The sequence below is a fragment of the Cinclus cinclus genome, chromosome 2 (genome assembly GCF_963662255.1).
Source record: "Cinclus cinclus chromosome 2, bCinCin1.1, whole genome shotgun sequence".
NCBI lineage: Eukaryota > Metazoa > Chordata > Aves > Passeriformes > Cinclidae > Cinclus > Cinclus cinclus.
The window spans coordinates 15,780,285-15,793,379 of record NC_085047.1 but is presented as its reverse complement, the minus strand read 5'-3'; positions in this window follow the sequence as shown (position 1 = coordinate 15,793,379).

The window sequence follows — 13,095 nt, the reverse complement described above, 5'->3', positions numbered from 1 at the left end:
ACAGGCTTTGGAACAATCTGGTCTAGTGGAAAGTGTCCCTGGCCATGGTAGGGGCATGGATTGAGATGGTCTGTAAGATCCCTTCCTACCCAAATAATTCTGGGATTCTAGGACTGGTCTGTGATGTGGAGGAGCAAAGGCATAGCAGGTTGCAATGACAGGTGCCTCTTCAACGGGAGAGATTTCTGTGGAGGAAGACCATTTACTGAAACAATAGTTTCCCATCTGATTTCTAGGGCTGCACAGAAGGAATGCAACTCAAGTGTAATCCAGTCATAAAAGTTTGCTAGAGCAGGTCTGAGACTGATACAAATGTGTCTGAAAATGAAACAATCACTGAAGATGAACTTTGATTCTGCTTTGTTGAACAGATTCTGGAGACAGGGAGTTACAGTTTTTAAATACTCTGTCAGTTCAGGGCAGTGTGTATTTCCAAGGTGAGTGTGAAGCATTTCCCTTTACTTGACCTGACATTTTGGCACACTCTATGAAGTAATGAAGGAATTGGTCTGTTAAAATTAGCATAAGTATTGCTGCTCAGATATTATTTTTAGTGAAAATGGATTTCCATAACTGCTCAGCCTATCGTGCTCTGTGAAAGCAATGCTTGTTTTAATACACAAAATGTATTTCCTTTTCCCATGCACAGAATTCCTGCTAGAAACCAGTATTAGTACTTGGAGTATAATTTTGTCTCCTGTGGTGTTATTTCTGTCATTGTCTTCAGAAATTCTGTATCCACTTGTTTGGGTGCCAAGGTTGTGCTGTAAAGAAGTGGAGGAGCAGAACCACTCAGGGATTCTAGGTGCAGCTATTCTGTCTTCCACACTTCCTGTGCAACAGTGAAAAATCTCAGAGTGGCCAGAAACATCCCAATTACTCTCAAGCAGAGGAAAATAAATCTTTTTATTGTACCTGTTTCGAGAAACAACAACTAACCTAGAATAACTGTAGGTGTTATCCTAAAGAAGCTTAACATTCTGTCATTTTCAGACCTGTAGTGCTCCCTACTTTCTCTAAGGAAAACAGTTCCAACAAAGAATAGGGATCTCCCCAACATTTTGCCTAAATGTTATTAGTGAAACATCAGCAAGAAAATAAAATGGAGTTGGAAGTTTTAAACACATCTATAGCAGTTTCAAAACATGTGCATGTTCTTTAAAAGCTTTCTTTACTTTGAAAAATAACACTGTTAATCAAATAGAATTCAATATGCATGTTCCCTAAGACCATAATAGTTAATTTTATTATTGCCATATTGTGCAGTGTTTCTAATTATTTAGTTTCCTGCAGCAAGCTTGCTTTTTTTCTTAAACCTGTGCCTGTGGGTCTTCTGTTTTAGCTGGCAAGAGTAATCCCTGGAAGTGTCCTTGCAGTCAATGCAAGTACTGGTGCAGTTTGTTCAGGGAGATTGAGAAGCAGCAGTGACAGAGCAGATGTCTCTGTCATCCCCTAGTCCCCTGTTTTGTAGTGTCCCAAAGTTAAATCTATCAGTGAGTAAACTGGCCATGTGATCTTAAGGTAAAGGATACTCTTGTGTTGTATAAGGCTCCCAATGCTCCCCCCAAGCACGTTAGCTGACGTAAGTACTTTAGGAAGAAATTAGTTTTCTAGTTGTGGAACTTGAGTTGCAGAGTAGATGATGGCTGCTACCATCCCCCAGCGTCACCCAAGCAATCTACAGACCTTCCTCAAATCCTCACGGCCACAGCCTCCAAAGAGCAACACTATAATAAAAAGATGTTTTTCAAAAATAGTTATTTTATATGGGCACCTACTTGGGTGCCTTCTTGCTAGGATACCATGCTCTGAGTCTGGCACATGCAGTCCCAACTGGAGCCCAGGCTTCCCTTAGAGCCCCCAAGAGATGGGCTTGTGGCAGGTCCCCCTTTATTAAAAGGTACTAATAAACACTGATTTACATTTAAAAATTGAGATCCCTGTGAAAGCCAGTGCTGGAGGCAGCTCAGCACTTCTGCCAATAGTTTCAGGTGTCTTAGGGCATCTTCCACTAAGAGGGGACTGCTGAGTCTCTCGTCATCTGTGGCAGTCTACAGTTGGAGCTGGGACCACACACACCACTGTTAGAGTGAAAATTCGGCTTGTCACCTCTTCAGCCAGCAATGAGTCTGTCTTTCCTTGCTCCTGGAAGAACCTCTAGGAGATCAGCAAGAGAATATGTTTTGCATTGCCCCTGAACTTCAGGCTGATTTCTTAGCAAGTAGATTCTGGCAGCCAAGAGTCTTCACCATCTATTGTCACCAGGACACAGAGATTGAGGAGAAGAACTCACCAGGGCCTTGGGTTGTTTTTGTTCTGTCTTACTTCTGGAACATCACTTCAGTCTTCATAGCTGTTTCCTAGTGAAGCATTTTCTGGAAGGTCATAGTGTACACAGACACTTCTGTACAGTAAGCACTTGCTGTCTTGGTGAAGGAAAGATACTTGGGAACTACTAGACATGGATTTGGGTCATTAGGGAAGTGGGAGAGGGATGGGAGATATGTGAGAGAGGTTAAGGGCACCGTTTCGTTGGTAGTGTGATGCTGGAAGCTGGTATAAATTGTGCACCAGAACTAAGCCCACATGGAGTCCTGGTCTTCTCCATCTCCACCTGCAGCGGTGTCAGTCCTGATTCTTTGCACCCTTCAGGCAGGACAGTGCAGTACAGCTGGATGCAGTTTCCCATCTGAGAGTGCAACACAGTTCCTGGGAAACTTCAAGGAAAAAATGTGCTGAAAATGCAGATGCAGACGTTTTCTCTCCTATTTGCTTCTCCAAGGTATGCATAAGCTCCTGAACACCTTGCTGGTGTGGTCCTTCAAGTCTCACTGGTCTTCTTTTCTTCCAGAACTGACAGGCAAAGAACTGCAAAGAGGACAGGTCGTTTTCCAGATCTAGGTGCTATTTTTCTGCAGCTGCGTGCCTCATTGTTTCATGCCCAACTTGCTGCCCTCTAATCATGTGTTTTGAAGGTCAGTGTTCTTAGCTGCCTGTGTTTAACATTTCCCATTTGGAGATATATTAAAAGGCTGTGGGTTTTAGAAATTGTTTAGTGCTACCCCTCTCTCTGGAAAGGAGCTTGAAAGTGGTGTCAAGCTGGGCATGCACAGTCAAAAGCAGGAAAAAGCACAGACTTTGAAAATCTCCATTCAGGAGCAAAATTCAACATCTGAATAGAGCACTGGGGCTATCTTTGTTTAGCTACCTTGGTAATTAATTTCATTCCCCAGATGGCTTTCTGTAATTACTGGGAAACTCAAATCCTTCTAAGCAATTTTAAAATTTGCCTTTTTGATATATCCACTCATTTTAATGGTGGATTGGAGAATAGAAGAAATCAGACTGTACTACATTTCTGCTACTAATATTACATGTGCTGTACTTTTTCCTACTTCACCCCCTTTCATTTCCCCTTCCCAAATTCAGGCCAACAGATCTCCATTTTTGCCTACAAGGTAACATTTGCTTCTCAGTTTCAATTCACATGTTGACCAGTCATTGCTTCTGATCTTTAGAAGACTTTTTTCTATTCTGATCAGGATATATTTGCAAGGTATGTTGGGTTAGGTTTACTGTTTATATAAACAAACCCATAATTTTTCTCTATCATTCTGTTTTCCCCTACATTCTAAAATGATGCTTTTATGGAACCTAAATGTAGATAAGTGGTAAGTTCCTTTTCATTTTTTTTCAAACGCCAATATTCTTCAAATATTAAGTAAAGATCTGTGCTTTCCACCTGCATTCTTGCCTGTGCAGGGAGCTGTGCTCTGGGGAAAAGGTGACCTTATACATATCAAACGGATGAAAAAATATCCTAGGCTTTACACTGACATGTCTCTTTATTTTCTCTGCTCTTGCTCTCAGCTTTTAAAATGTTGATTTGTATCATTATGTGCCACTCCCTACTAATTTGAGCATGGCCTGCTTTGGTGTAGTACATGTCTCTTGTCTTTGTAGGCACTTAACCCTGTGCTCAGCTCATGGTCCAGGGAGCCTGGAAACCAGGAACCTGCAGTTGAATCATTGAATCCCAGACTAGTCTGGGTTGGAAGACACCTTAAAAATAATTCCATTCCATGCCTTGCCATGGAGGGACACCTTCCACTAGACCAGGTTGCTCCAAGCCCTGTCCAGCCTGGCTTTGAACACTCCAGAGATGGGGCAGCCAGAGTTTCTCTGGGCAACCTGTACCAGGGCCTCAACACCCTCACAGCCAAGATTTTCTTCCCCATATTCCATCTAACCACTCTCTCTGGCAGTGGGAAGTCATTCCCCTTGTCATGTCACTTAGGTCACTTAATTCAGTCACTTCAGTCACTTCAAGTCACTTAATTTTTATGAGTACTGTGAGCTGAACATTCATTTACTCCAAACTAACTCACCCCTGCTACCCCTTCTCTCTAAGTGTTATTTGTCTTGTTTCTGCTGTCTCTCATCATGTCAGATCTGTATGTTTACTGGACTAGAGACATTGTTTAATAGCACTAGGCAGGGGTTTGGAAGACCTTGATAGACTATCCTGTTTCACTGCAAATTTTTCATGTGATCAGATGGAGGTCATAGTAACTTAACATATTTGATAACTGGGCCTTGTATCACAGAGATTTTATGAAAACAAATAGATCAACTGCATAGAAAACATTTCAGGAATGGGGGGGTCATATGAATATCTATGATTAGTATTTACTTTTTTTTTGCATACAGAACAAAGTGAGTCCAGCTATGTCCCTAGCCAACTAGGAATCCTGGAACCATCTCCTCATCTCCAGGAGTGTGCATTGATCTGGCTTCCAAGCTTGACCTGACTTGGCCATGTGCACTGGCAGCCCAGACAGCCAACTGTGTCCTGGGCTGATCCTACAGTGTGGGCAGGAATGTCAGGTAAGGCTTTCTGCCCCTCTGTTCTGCTCAGGTGAGACCCTGCCTGCAGAGCTGCCTCCAGCTCTGGGGTCCAACATCAGAACAACATGGAGCTACTGGAGCAAATCCAGGGGAGACCACAGAGATGCTCTGAGGGCTGAAGCACCTCTGCTCTGGAGACAGGCTGGGAGAGCTGCGGGTGTTCATCCTGAAGAAGAGAAGGATCCAGGGAGACCCTAGAGTCCCTGCCAGTGCCTAAAGGGATTCCAAGAGACCTGGAGAGGGACTTTGGACAAGGGCATGGAGGGACACAACTAGGGGAATGGCTTTCCCATTGCCAGAGGGAGGCGTTAGGTAGGATACTGGGAAGAAATTCTTGGGTGTGAGGGTACTGGGGCCCTGGCATAAGTTGTCCATAGAAGCTGTGGCTGTCCCATCCCTGGAAAAGTTCAAGGCCAGGTTGGAGCTTGCAGCAGCCAAGTCTGTGTTTGACAGCTCTGGCTGTTTCCTGAGTTTATTTACTTTTAGGAATAAACTCTGCCTGTATCCCATTATGGATGAAAAATTACTGGCAATTCTCTTTGTTTTTTGTAAAGTGTCACTTTGTCACTTTGTCACAGGATTGGGGTAGGAAATGAGAATGGAGGTGGGGACTGCTGCTGTGACAGAAGAATTAAGTTGCTTTGGGATTAGCCAAAGCTTCATTTCATTCTCACTTGTGTTTCCAAGGGGTGCTCACCTGTGTTGTTTCTCTGTCTGATAAGGGGGTAAACCCACATCCAGCTGTGTGCTCTAGCAAGGTGAACTTCAGAGTCTGTCTCTCTTGTTGCTCTGCAGGACCCATCTTCCTTCCCCATATTTGTATGAAATTCGTCAGTTGGTTCAAAGATTCTAGTGGAAGCTTGATAAGCTTACACAAATAGCCCAAGACATTTACAGGGTTTAAAAAATGATTTTTCTTTTAGAAACTGGGCTGAAAATATCAAGTTGAAGAGTAGTATATGTAAGAGCATGCAAAACTGTTATCACCATTTCAGTCTGGCAATTTAGTATATTCTAGCAGACAAGCAGTGTAATTAATTTAAATTTTTTTCCCACTGAAAAGTCAGGCATATTAGGATTATTTTAGGTTTTATGTATGATGTGCATGCTCAGACTGGATAGCTTACTAGAGACTAGATCACTGGACTTGCTGATTCCCAATAAGCAGCTGAAATTGAATTTATTCTGAAGAATTCAGTCTTGCGGCCCAGTCAAGTAAAGACTCATTGTAGTATGACCAGTGTGATTCTGACGCAGGGGTTTTGTCCCTGCATGATTACTTTAGAGTCATTCTTGACACTGGCAGCCTTAAAGGACTCTCAGGCTGCTGACAAGGTTTATCAGGTGCAGCTGCTGAGGAAGGATGCTGATTGTACACAGCCTATAGTATGTCATGGAGAAAACATTTCCTTCTTCTATGCTTTCCAAGTCACTGAGGTCCTTCTGTGCAAACAGAGACAATGCTAAATTGCTGCTTGGCAGGCTTCTGCATGGCCCTATGGAGTTGTCTGCAGAGAGCCACCTGCATTTAAATAACAGCCACCTTCTTTGCGTTAATCTGAATGTGCTCAGAACAACTAGGGATGTACAAGGAAAACCAGAAGGGAGAGCATCTGTTACTAGCAAATGTATCCAGATTTTATAATTATGCTGGTGATGGATGCCTCAGGTCTCAGCTGGTTAATTTGCAGCCTCCTGCCCCTAGCTGTGTGTTTATGGACAGTGCCTTTAAAATCAGATTCCATTAAAATGTCTTCTTTCATGTAATTTCAGATTTCTGAGCACTTTATCTGTTCTGGGAAATGGTGGCACTGAAAGACCATCAAAGGGATTCAAAGACTGTAATAACTGGTTTTATTGGAATACAAGAAGCCTGGAAAGGGGCCTTGTGACAAGGGTGTGCAGTGATAGCATGAGAGGGAGTGGCTTTAAATTGAAGAAGGGTGGATTTAAATTAGAGATTAGGAATAAATGATTGGCTGTGAGGGTGGTGAGGTCCTGGCACAGGTTTCCCAGAGAAACCATGGAAATGTTCAAGGCCAGGTTGGAGGAAGCTTGGAGCAACCTGGTCTAGTGTCCCTGACCATGGCATGGGGTGGAACAAGACGAACTTTAAGATCCCTTCCAACCGAAACTGTTCTATGGTTCCGTGATTCTATGAAACAAAATTCTTGGTTACCTGCTCTCAGTAAGTGATTGTCTGCTTCAGTGGTCATTTCTAAATACTTAGACAAATGGCCTGTTTTTGATAGTTCAGTGGTTGTCTTAATTCTCCCTTGGCCTTTTTGGACTGACTTTTCATATTTCTTAAGGAGTGAAAAGCAATAGCTTGGGAGCTGGAATTGGTGCCAAGGAGCCTTGTAAAACCTAAGAATCCTCTGGTCTCTGGCCATGCATTTTCCTTTACCTCATCGGCTGACACTTTCAAAGCAAGTCCAAAAATGATGAGGGAAGAGAAGGAAGAGGTTTCTGGGAACAGCAGCCAAGTCTGTCCAGAGGAAGTACTTAGAACTTGATTAGTTGTGGATTTGAACCTTTTCAGAGGTTTGCACTGAAAATGAAGTATCAAGTGACAATCCACATTCACTGGTTCCTGCATTAGAGCAATAGTACAGAGAAAGAGATCCTCCCAGTTTTGTGAGCTAAACAGTTACTTATTTTGTATCCTCCCCATTCCCAAAAGAGAAGCCATGCTGGACAGCTCTTCTCTTGTCTATTTTTTTTTTCTGGGAAATGATGGGCCTCTTTGGTTTGCAGTGTCTCTAAAATTGTCATTCTTGCTAAAACTGTAGCTCAGTATCTTTGTGCAGACTCAACACCACAGGGAAAATCACAAATAGGATGTACTATAAGGTGAGACACCTGAAGCAAAAGCTTTCTCCTGGCCTCTTCCTTTTCCATAGTAGCTTGAAGTTCAGCCACACATAAAGCCATAGGTATTTACAGCCTCCCTTATGATTAATGTTACTGATTTCAGCTTTGGATATTGTTTTTATCCTTATACAGCTGATCTTTCCTTTGGAGGGTGTTGGCAAAAAGCAGGACCCAAAAATATTTACTAGGAGAGATATAACCACTAATATAAACATGGCTCTGAACTGCAGAGATGCTGGTTGCCCTCAGGTTACTGCCTGCCTACAGAGAAGGTGTTATGAACCTATCTGAACACAGAAGAGCAAATAAAACTAAGACTGGGAATAAAACAGATAAGATCCAGAAAGGTTCAAAATATACCCCAAAACTTGATTAAAACCAAACAAGAGGAGAGGAGAGGAGAGGAGAGGAGAGGAGAGGAGAGGAGAGGAGAGGAGAGGAGAGGAGAGGAGAGGAGAGGAGAGGAGAGGAGAGGAGAGGAGAGGAGAGGAGAGGAGAGGAGAGGAGAGGAGAGGAGAGGAGAGGAGAGGAGAGGAGAGGAGAGGAGAGGAGAGGAGAGGAGAGGAGAGGAGAGGAGAGGAGAGGAGGGGAGGGGAGGGGGAGGGGAGGGGAGAGGAGAGAAGAGAAGAGAAGAGAAGAGAAGAGAAGAGAAGAGAAGAGAAGAGAAGAGAAGAGAAGAGAAGAGAAGAGAAGAGAAGAGAAGAGAAGAGAAGAGAAGAGAAGAGAAGAGAAGAGAAGAGAAGAGAGAAAAGAAAGAAAAAAAGAAGAAGGAAGGGAGGGAGGGAGAGACAAGGGGGAGTGACAGGGAGAAGAGAGAAATACATCACCTTTTTGAGGGTCTTAATGTCTCATTGTCACCAAAACTGTGGGAAAATGAAAAAACTCTCCAACATTTTTAATGTTAGAGAATCAAGGCATTTATTCTGGCCAGGATGTGCAACTGAAATAATTTCATCCACATGTTGCCCAGGTAGTGCAGAGAAAATCATTCCATCAGACATGGCTTTTACTAGATTTTTCATATATTTTACACAGTCAAAACCCGTAGAAATTAATTGGTTCAATGTTCATTGGTCCCAAGTTGCACAGCTCATAGTATTTGATTTCCTATTGGATATGGATTTATTCACCTCTGATGCTAATTAAGTTCTCATTCCTATCTTTTTATTTTTTCCCAGACCAGATGTCTCCGACTGTGCCAGGGGTGATGTTTGGAGTTATGTTCATTAATGGTCATTAATTGTTGTTACTTTTTGTGTATCTTCTGTGCTACTCCCAGTCTGTTGGGATATTAAACCCATTAGATCTTGCCTGGTGGAACAGTCCCTTGAAAAGAAACTTCAATTCCCTTCACTCAGGGCAAAGGGGAATAAAACTGAATAAAGTTAGGAAAAAAATTTTAAACTTTGTATCATTTCCAGCACTGTTGTTTCCATCCATCTAGTCTTGGTGGTGAGGGTCTCCCACACGGAAGAGTAGAGAATCCAATGGATTAATACACATTTTGGAAGTTGGGAACACACAGGTGCCTCCCCTGAGGGGGTAGGTTTGAATCTGTCCTTTGCAAGAGTCTGGATCTGGTGCATCATGTTGCATTATGTGCAGTGCTCTGGTGCAGGGTCTGGGAACCCTTTTTGGGGGTCCTTGATGGGCCATGACACCCCCTCTGCTGTAGGTGTGACTTTCCTGGTGTGGGGGCCCCCAGAGCTGAGCTGGTCTGCGCAGCAGAGGATGAGCATTCACTGCCTTGGACCAGAGGCTTTTTCACCACACACCCAAAACCTCTCCTCCCTCCCTGCTTTTGTGTGAGGGTCTGTGCAAGCCTGGCAGCAGATAAGCTTGGGGCTGCAGTCTCCACCCCAAAGTGCTGGGCTTAATCCTCCTGTGAATATATTCTTCCCCCTCAGCCCAGGCCTGAGTAATTTTATTTTATCTCCATCAATTTGCAGTCCAGGGCCTCAGTCAGGAGGCCCACTCAGGGTGTGGTGGTCTTCCATGCAGCTTTTGTTAAATAGTTTTACTATAATAGGCAAAAGTCCTTCATAAAAATGTTTAAGCCGTAAGTGATAACATTTCAGTTTCTGACAGAAGGACTGCGGGAATTAACAGGCTTGGAGACAAGGATTTGACAGGGAAGGCAGGAATGTTCATGGTGGAAGAAGGTTGTTGTCAACAGGGTGATTAATTAGCACTGGAGCAGGTCATTAGAAAGCAGGATGGGTTCTTTATCGAGTGGAGGCTTCAGAGTTAAATTGGATATTTTTCTGTAGCATGGTAGTCCAACTGGGTGCAGAGGCATTAGTGGAGGGAGGGTGGCTGGAGCTCACTCCAGCTGTGTCCTGCCTCCAGGTGCAAGCCCAGGCTGTTGTTTGCTGCTCTCTGCAGGGATCTTGCAGTCTGTGTTGCACAAGGGATCAGGAGAAGGGACAACAGCAGCCCTTTCTAAGGTGAGCATCCTCCCCAGATTCTTCTGGGGGATACCCCCTTTGCCCTGTGAGAGGTGGTTCTCTTTTGCTAGCACAGACAATGTTTGGAAGACTTTCTGTCTCCTTCTCTGCAGTTGTGCTTGGAGGTGGAGGAGACCTTCTCTACTGGATGTAACAAGTCAAAAGGAAAGGAGGAGGAATGATAGTGAGAGAAACAAGGTATTCAGCAGAGCACCTGTGCGCACAGCTGAAAGGTTGCAGACAACTTAAAAGTGGTCTTCATTCGTTTGCTTTATGGATTTGATGTGGACACTGCTAGTAAAAGTAGTGTTTCTCTTTGCAAATTAAAATGTTGGAATTACACCTGCAAAAACATGACTACCCAAAAAAAAAAAAATCACGACTAAAAAATCACTACTAAAGTTGAAAGGGTAATTTTAAAAACGCCTTGTATTTCTTTTTCTATTGATTCCTCTAAACTTTTTAATGTTTCATAGCTGACATGGAATCACATTAAATATCTGATTCCAAATGTTTTGAAGATCCCTAGCTGTCTCTTTGGCCCAACCAGTGGGTGATTAGGGGTTTCAGTGTTTCACTTTGCAATGCCTAATTGACTTCAAAGCTTAAATTTGATTTTTCAAACTGAGCCAGCAGTTTACTGGCTTTCAGCTGCAAATGAGTTGGTGTAGGACCATGGATGTAGTTGGGTACCACAGACCAGGTGATGAGTAGAGATTTGATCACTTTAGCTTTTGATTGCTTACTTTAGGCATAGCAGTACTGAACATTGTGAAATACCCATTAAAATTTGGGCCACAGCCCACTCTTGCTTGAGCAACTGTCCTGCTATTGCAGAAACAGTCTCCCATTATTGGCCAAAGGTCTTTTGTGAACCCTGCAAAGTAATTATAAAAATGAGAATTCCTACCTAGAGTTAGACTACCTTGTCCTAGACAGTTTTCACATCTTTCACCTTTCATTTGCAGCACTCAATGGATTACCCATTATGGATTTACTGTTGTCTGTAACTGCAGAATAAATGCTGAGTAAGGAAGATTATAAAGGTAAATCATATTATAAACCTGATAGGACAAGAGGAAATTACTTTAAACTGAAGGAGGGTAGACAAGTTGCCTGGAGAAGCTGTGGCTGCCCCATCCCTAGAAATGTTCAAGGCCAGGTTGGATGGGGCTTGGAGCAACCTGGTCTAGTGAAAGGTGTCCCTATTCATGGCAGAGGGGTAGAACAAGATGATCTTTAAGGTCCCTTCCTAATCTTTCTATGATTCCATGATTCACCACAGGCAAAATGGCAGTATTTCCTGCTCCACTAAGAAATTAAATATCAACATTGCAAATATCAGGATTTTTTGTTCTGTTTATCTATTTTTGTTTTTATTTTTCTTTTTGTTTTTTAAGCAGCTGCCAAAGCTTAATAGTGACTAGTTTGTTTCCAGTGAAGAGCAAACTTGGACTAAATGGAGCAGCTGCAAAAAGATTTTCAATGTAACAGGTAATGGAGCCTTTAAACAAAATCCAGTACCATCAAAACCAAATTACAAAAAGCTCTTAAAAACATTTTTGGAAAGAACAGATGGAAAAAAAATTCTTATGAGCTGTGTAGCGGGATCACGTCAAGCAGCCCAGCAGCAATGGCATATAGAACCCTTCACATGTGGGCAAAAAACATAACCAGAACCAGACACAATAGTGATTTGTCCAACTCCTTAAAAAGGAGAGAGTCAGGGTGAACAGTGTCTTGGGAGGCTGACAGGCAGGAAGCACAGTGGTTACAGTAGTGTTTCATCTCCATAAAGCTGGAGTTCGGGAGATATAGGAAAACATAATTTCAATGCATTTTTTCAGCTGATAAGTTCAAAATACATCGTTGAACTGTCAACCAGTCCTTTTTATGTGTGGTAGAAAGAAGGTGATAGTCGAGCTGTCCAAAAAATGAAGCAAATCTTCAGAGTCGAGTATATTCCCCTGTGTATTTCAGTGTTATTCTGCCACTAGATGTCCTGCTGACCTCACAGACTAGGGGATGAGCCGTTTTCCCTGGTGAGCAGCAGAGCCCAAGGTGGAAATCAAGCTGTGACAAAACCTGCTTGTAGCTTTTAATTCCTAGGGAAATTAAATCTTATTTAATATTAATATTTTTGGATTAATAATGCTTCTTAACACAAAGAGTCAGTGAGAACTTTCTTATCTGCCTCCTTTTTTCAAGTGTCACAGTGGGAATAAGACTCTTGCTGTCATCCATCACTGGTCCTGTTTTGGAGCACTTGTTTTCTACTTTGATATTTTGATTATCTTCCACATCCCATCTCCCTGGTGGTCTCTTTGCTCCTTTCCTGGGGGTTTGTTCTCCTTGGGTCTCATTTGCATGAGTGCTGTAGACTAAGAGCAGCTCACCACTCTTTCTTAACAAAACTGAGAATCTTTCAACATCAAATGGCACCTTCCCAATCTCAGTATGTTTCCCATGACAGTTCAGGACAGTGTCCAAATGCAAGGAAATTCCAGGGATGCTCAGAATCCTATCGCAAGGGAGGAGCTTTGAAGAAAATATCAGAATTCATGTTTTAACAGACTTGCCTCAAGACAATGGTGAGAGTTTTCTTCCCTTTCCATTATTTTAGCTCTGTATCTCAGCAGGAATTATCAGAAAGGAAGTGCTGTACAGGATAGGTGGGGCTTTGACAAACAAGTGTGATATAAATTCTAAGACTGACAAAAATGGTGAGCATATCTTCTGAACAAACATGACAGCACACTCAGCCTGAGGGTAATGCCCATAGCTGCTGGACTAGAAGGTGGGATCCAGAGCTTGGGCTGGTCCCCAAGCCTGATATGGCATCCCAAATAACAGACCTAAGAATGGG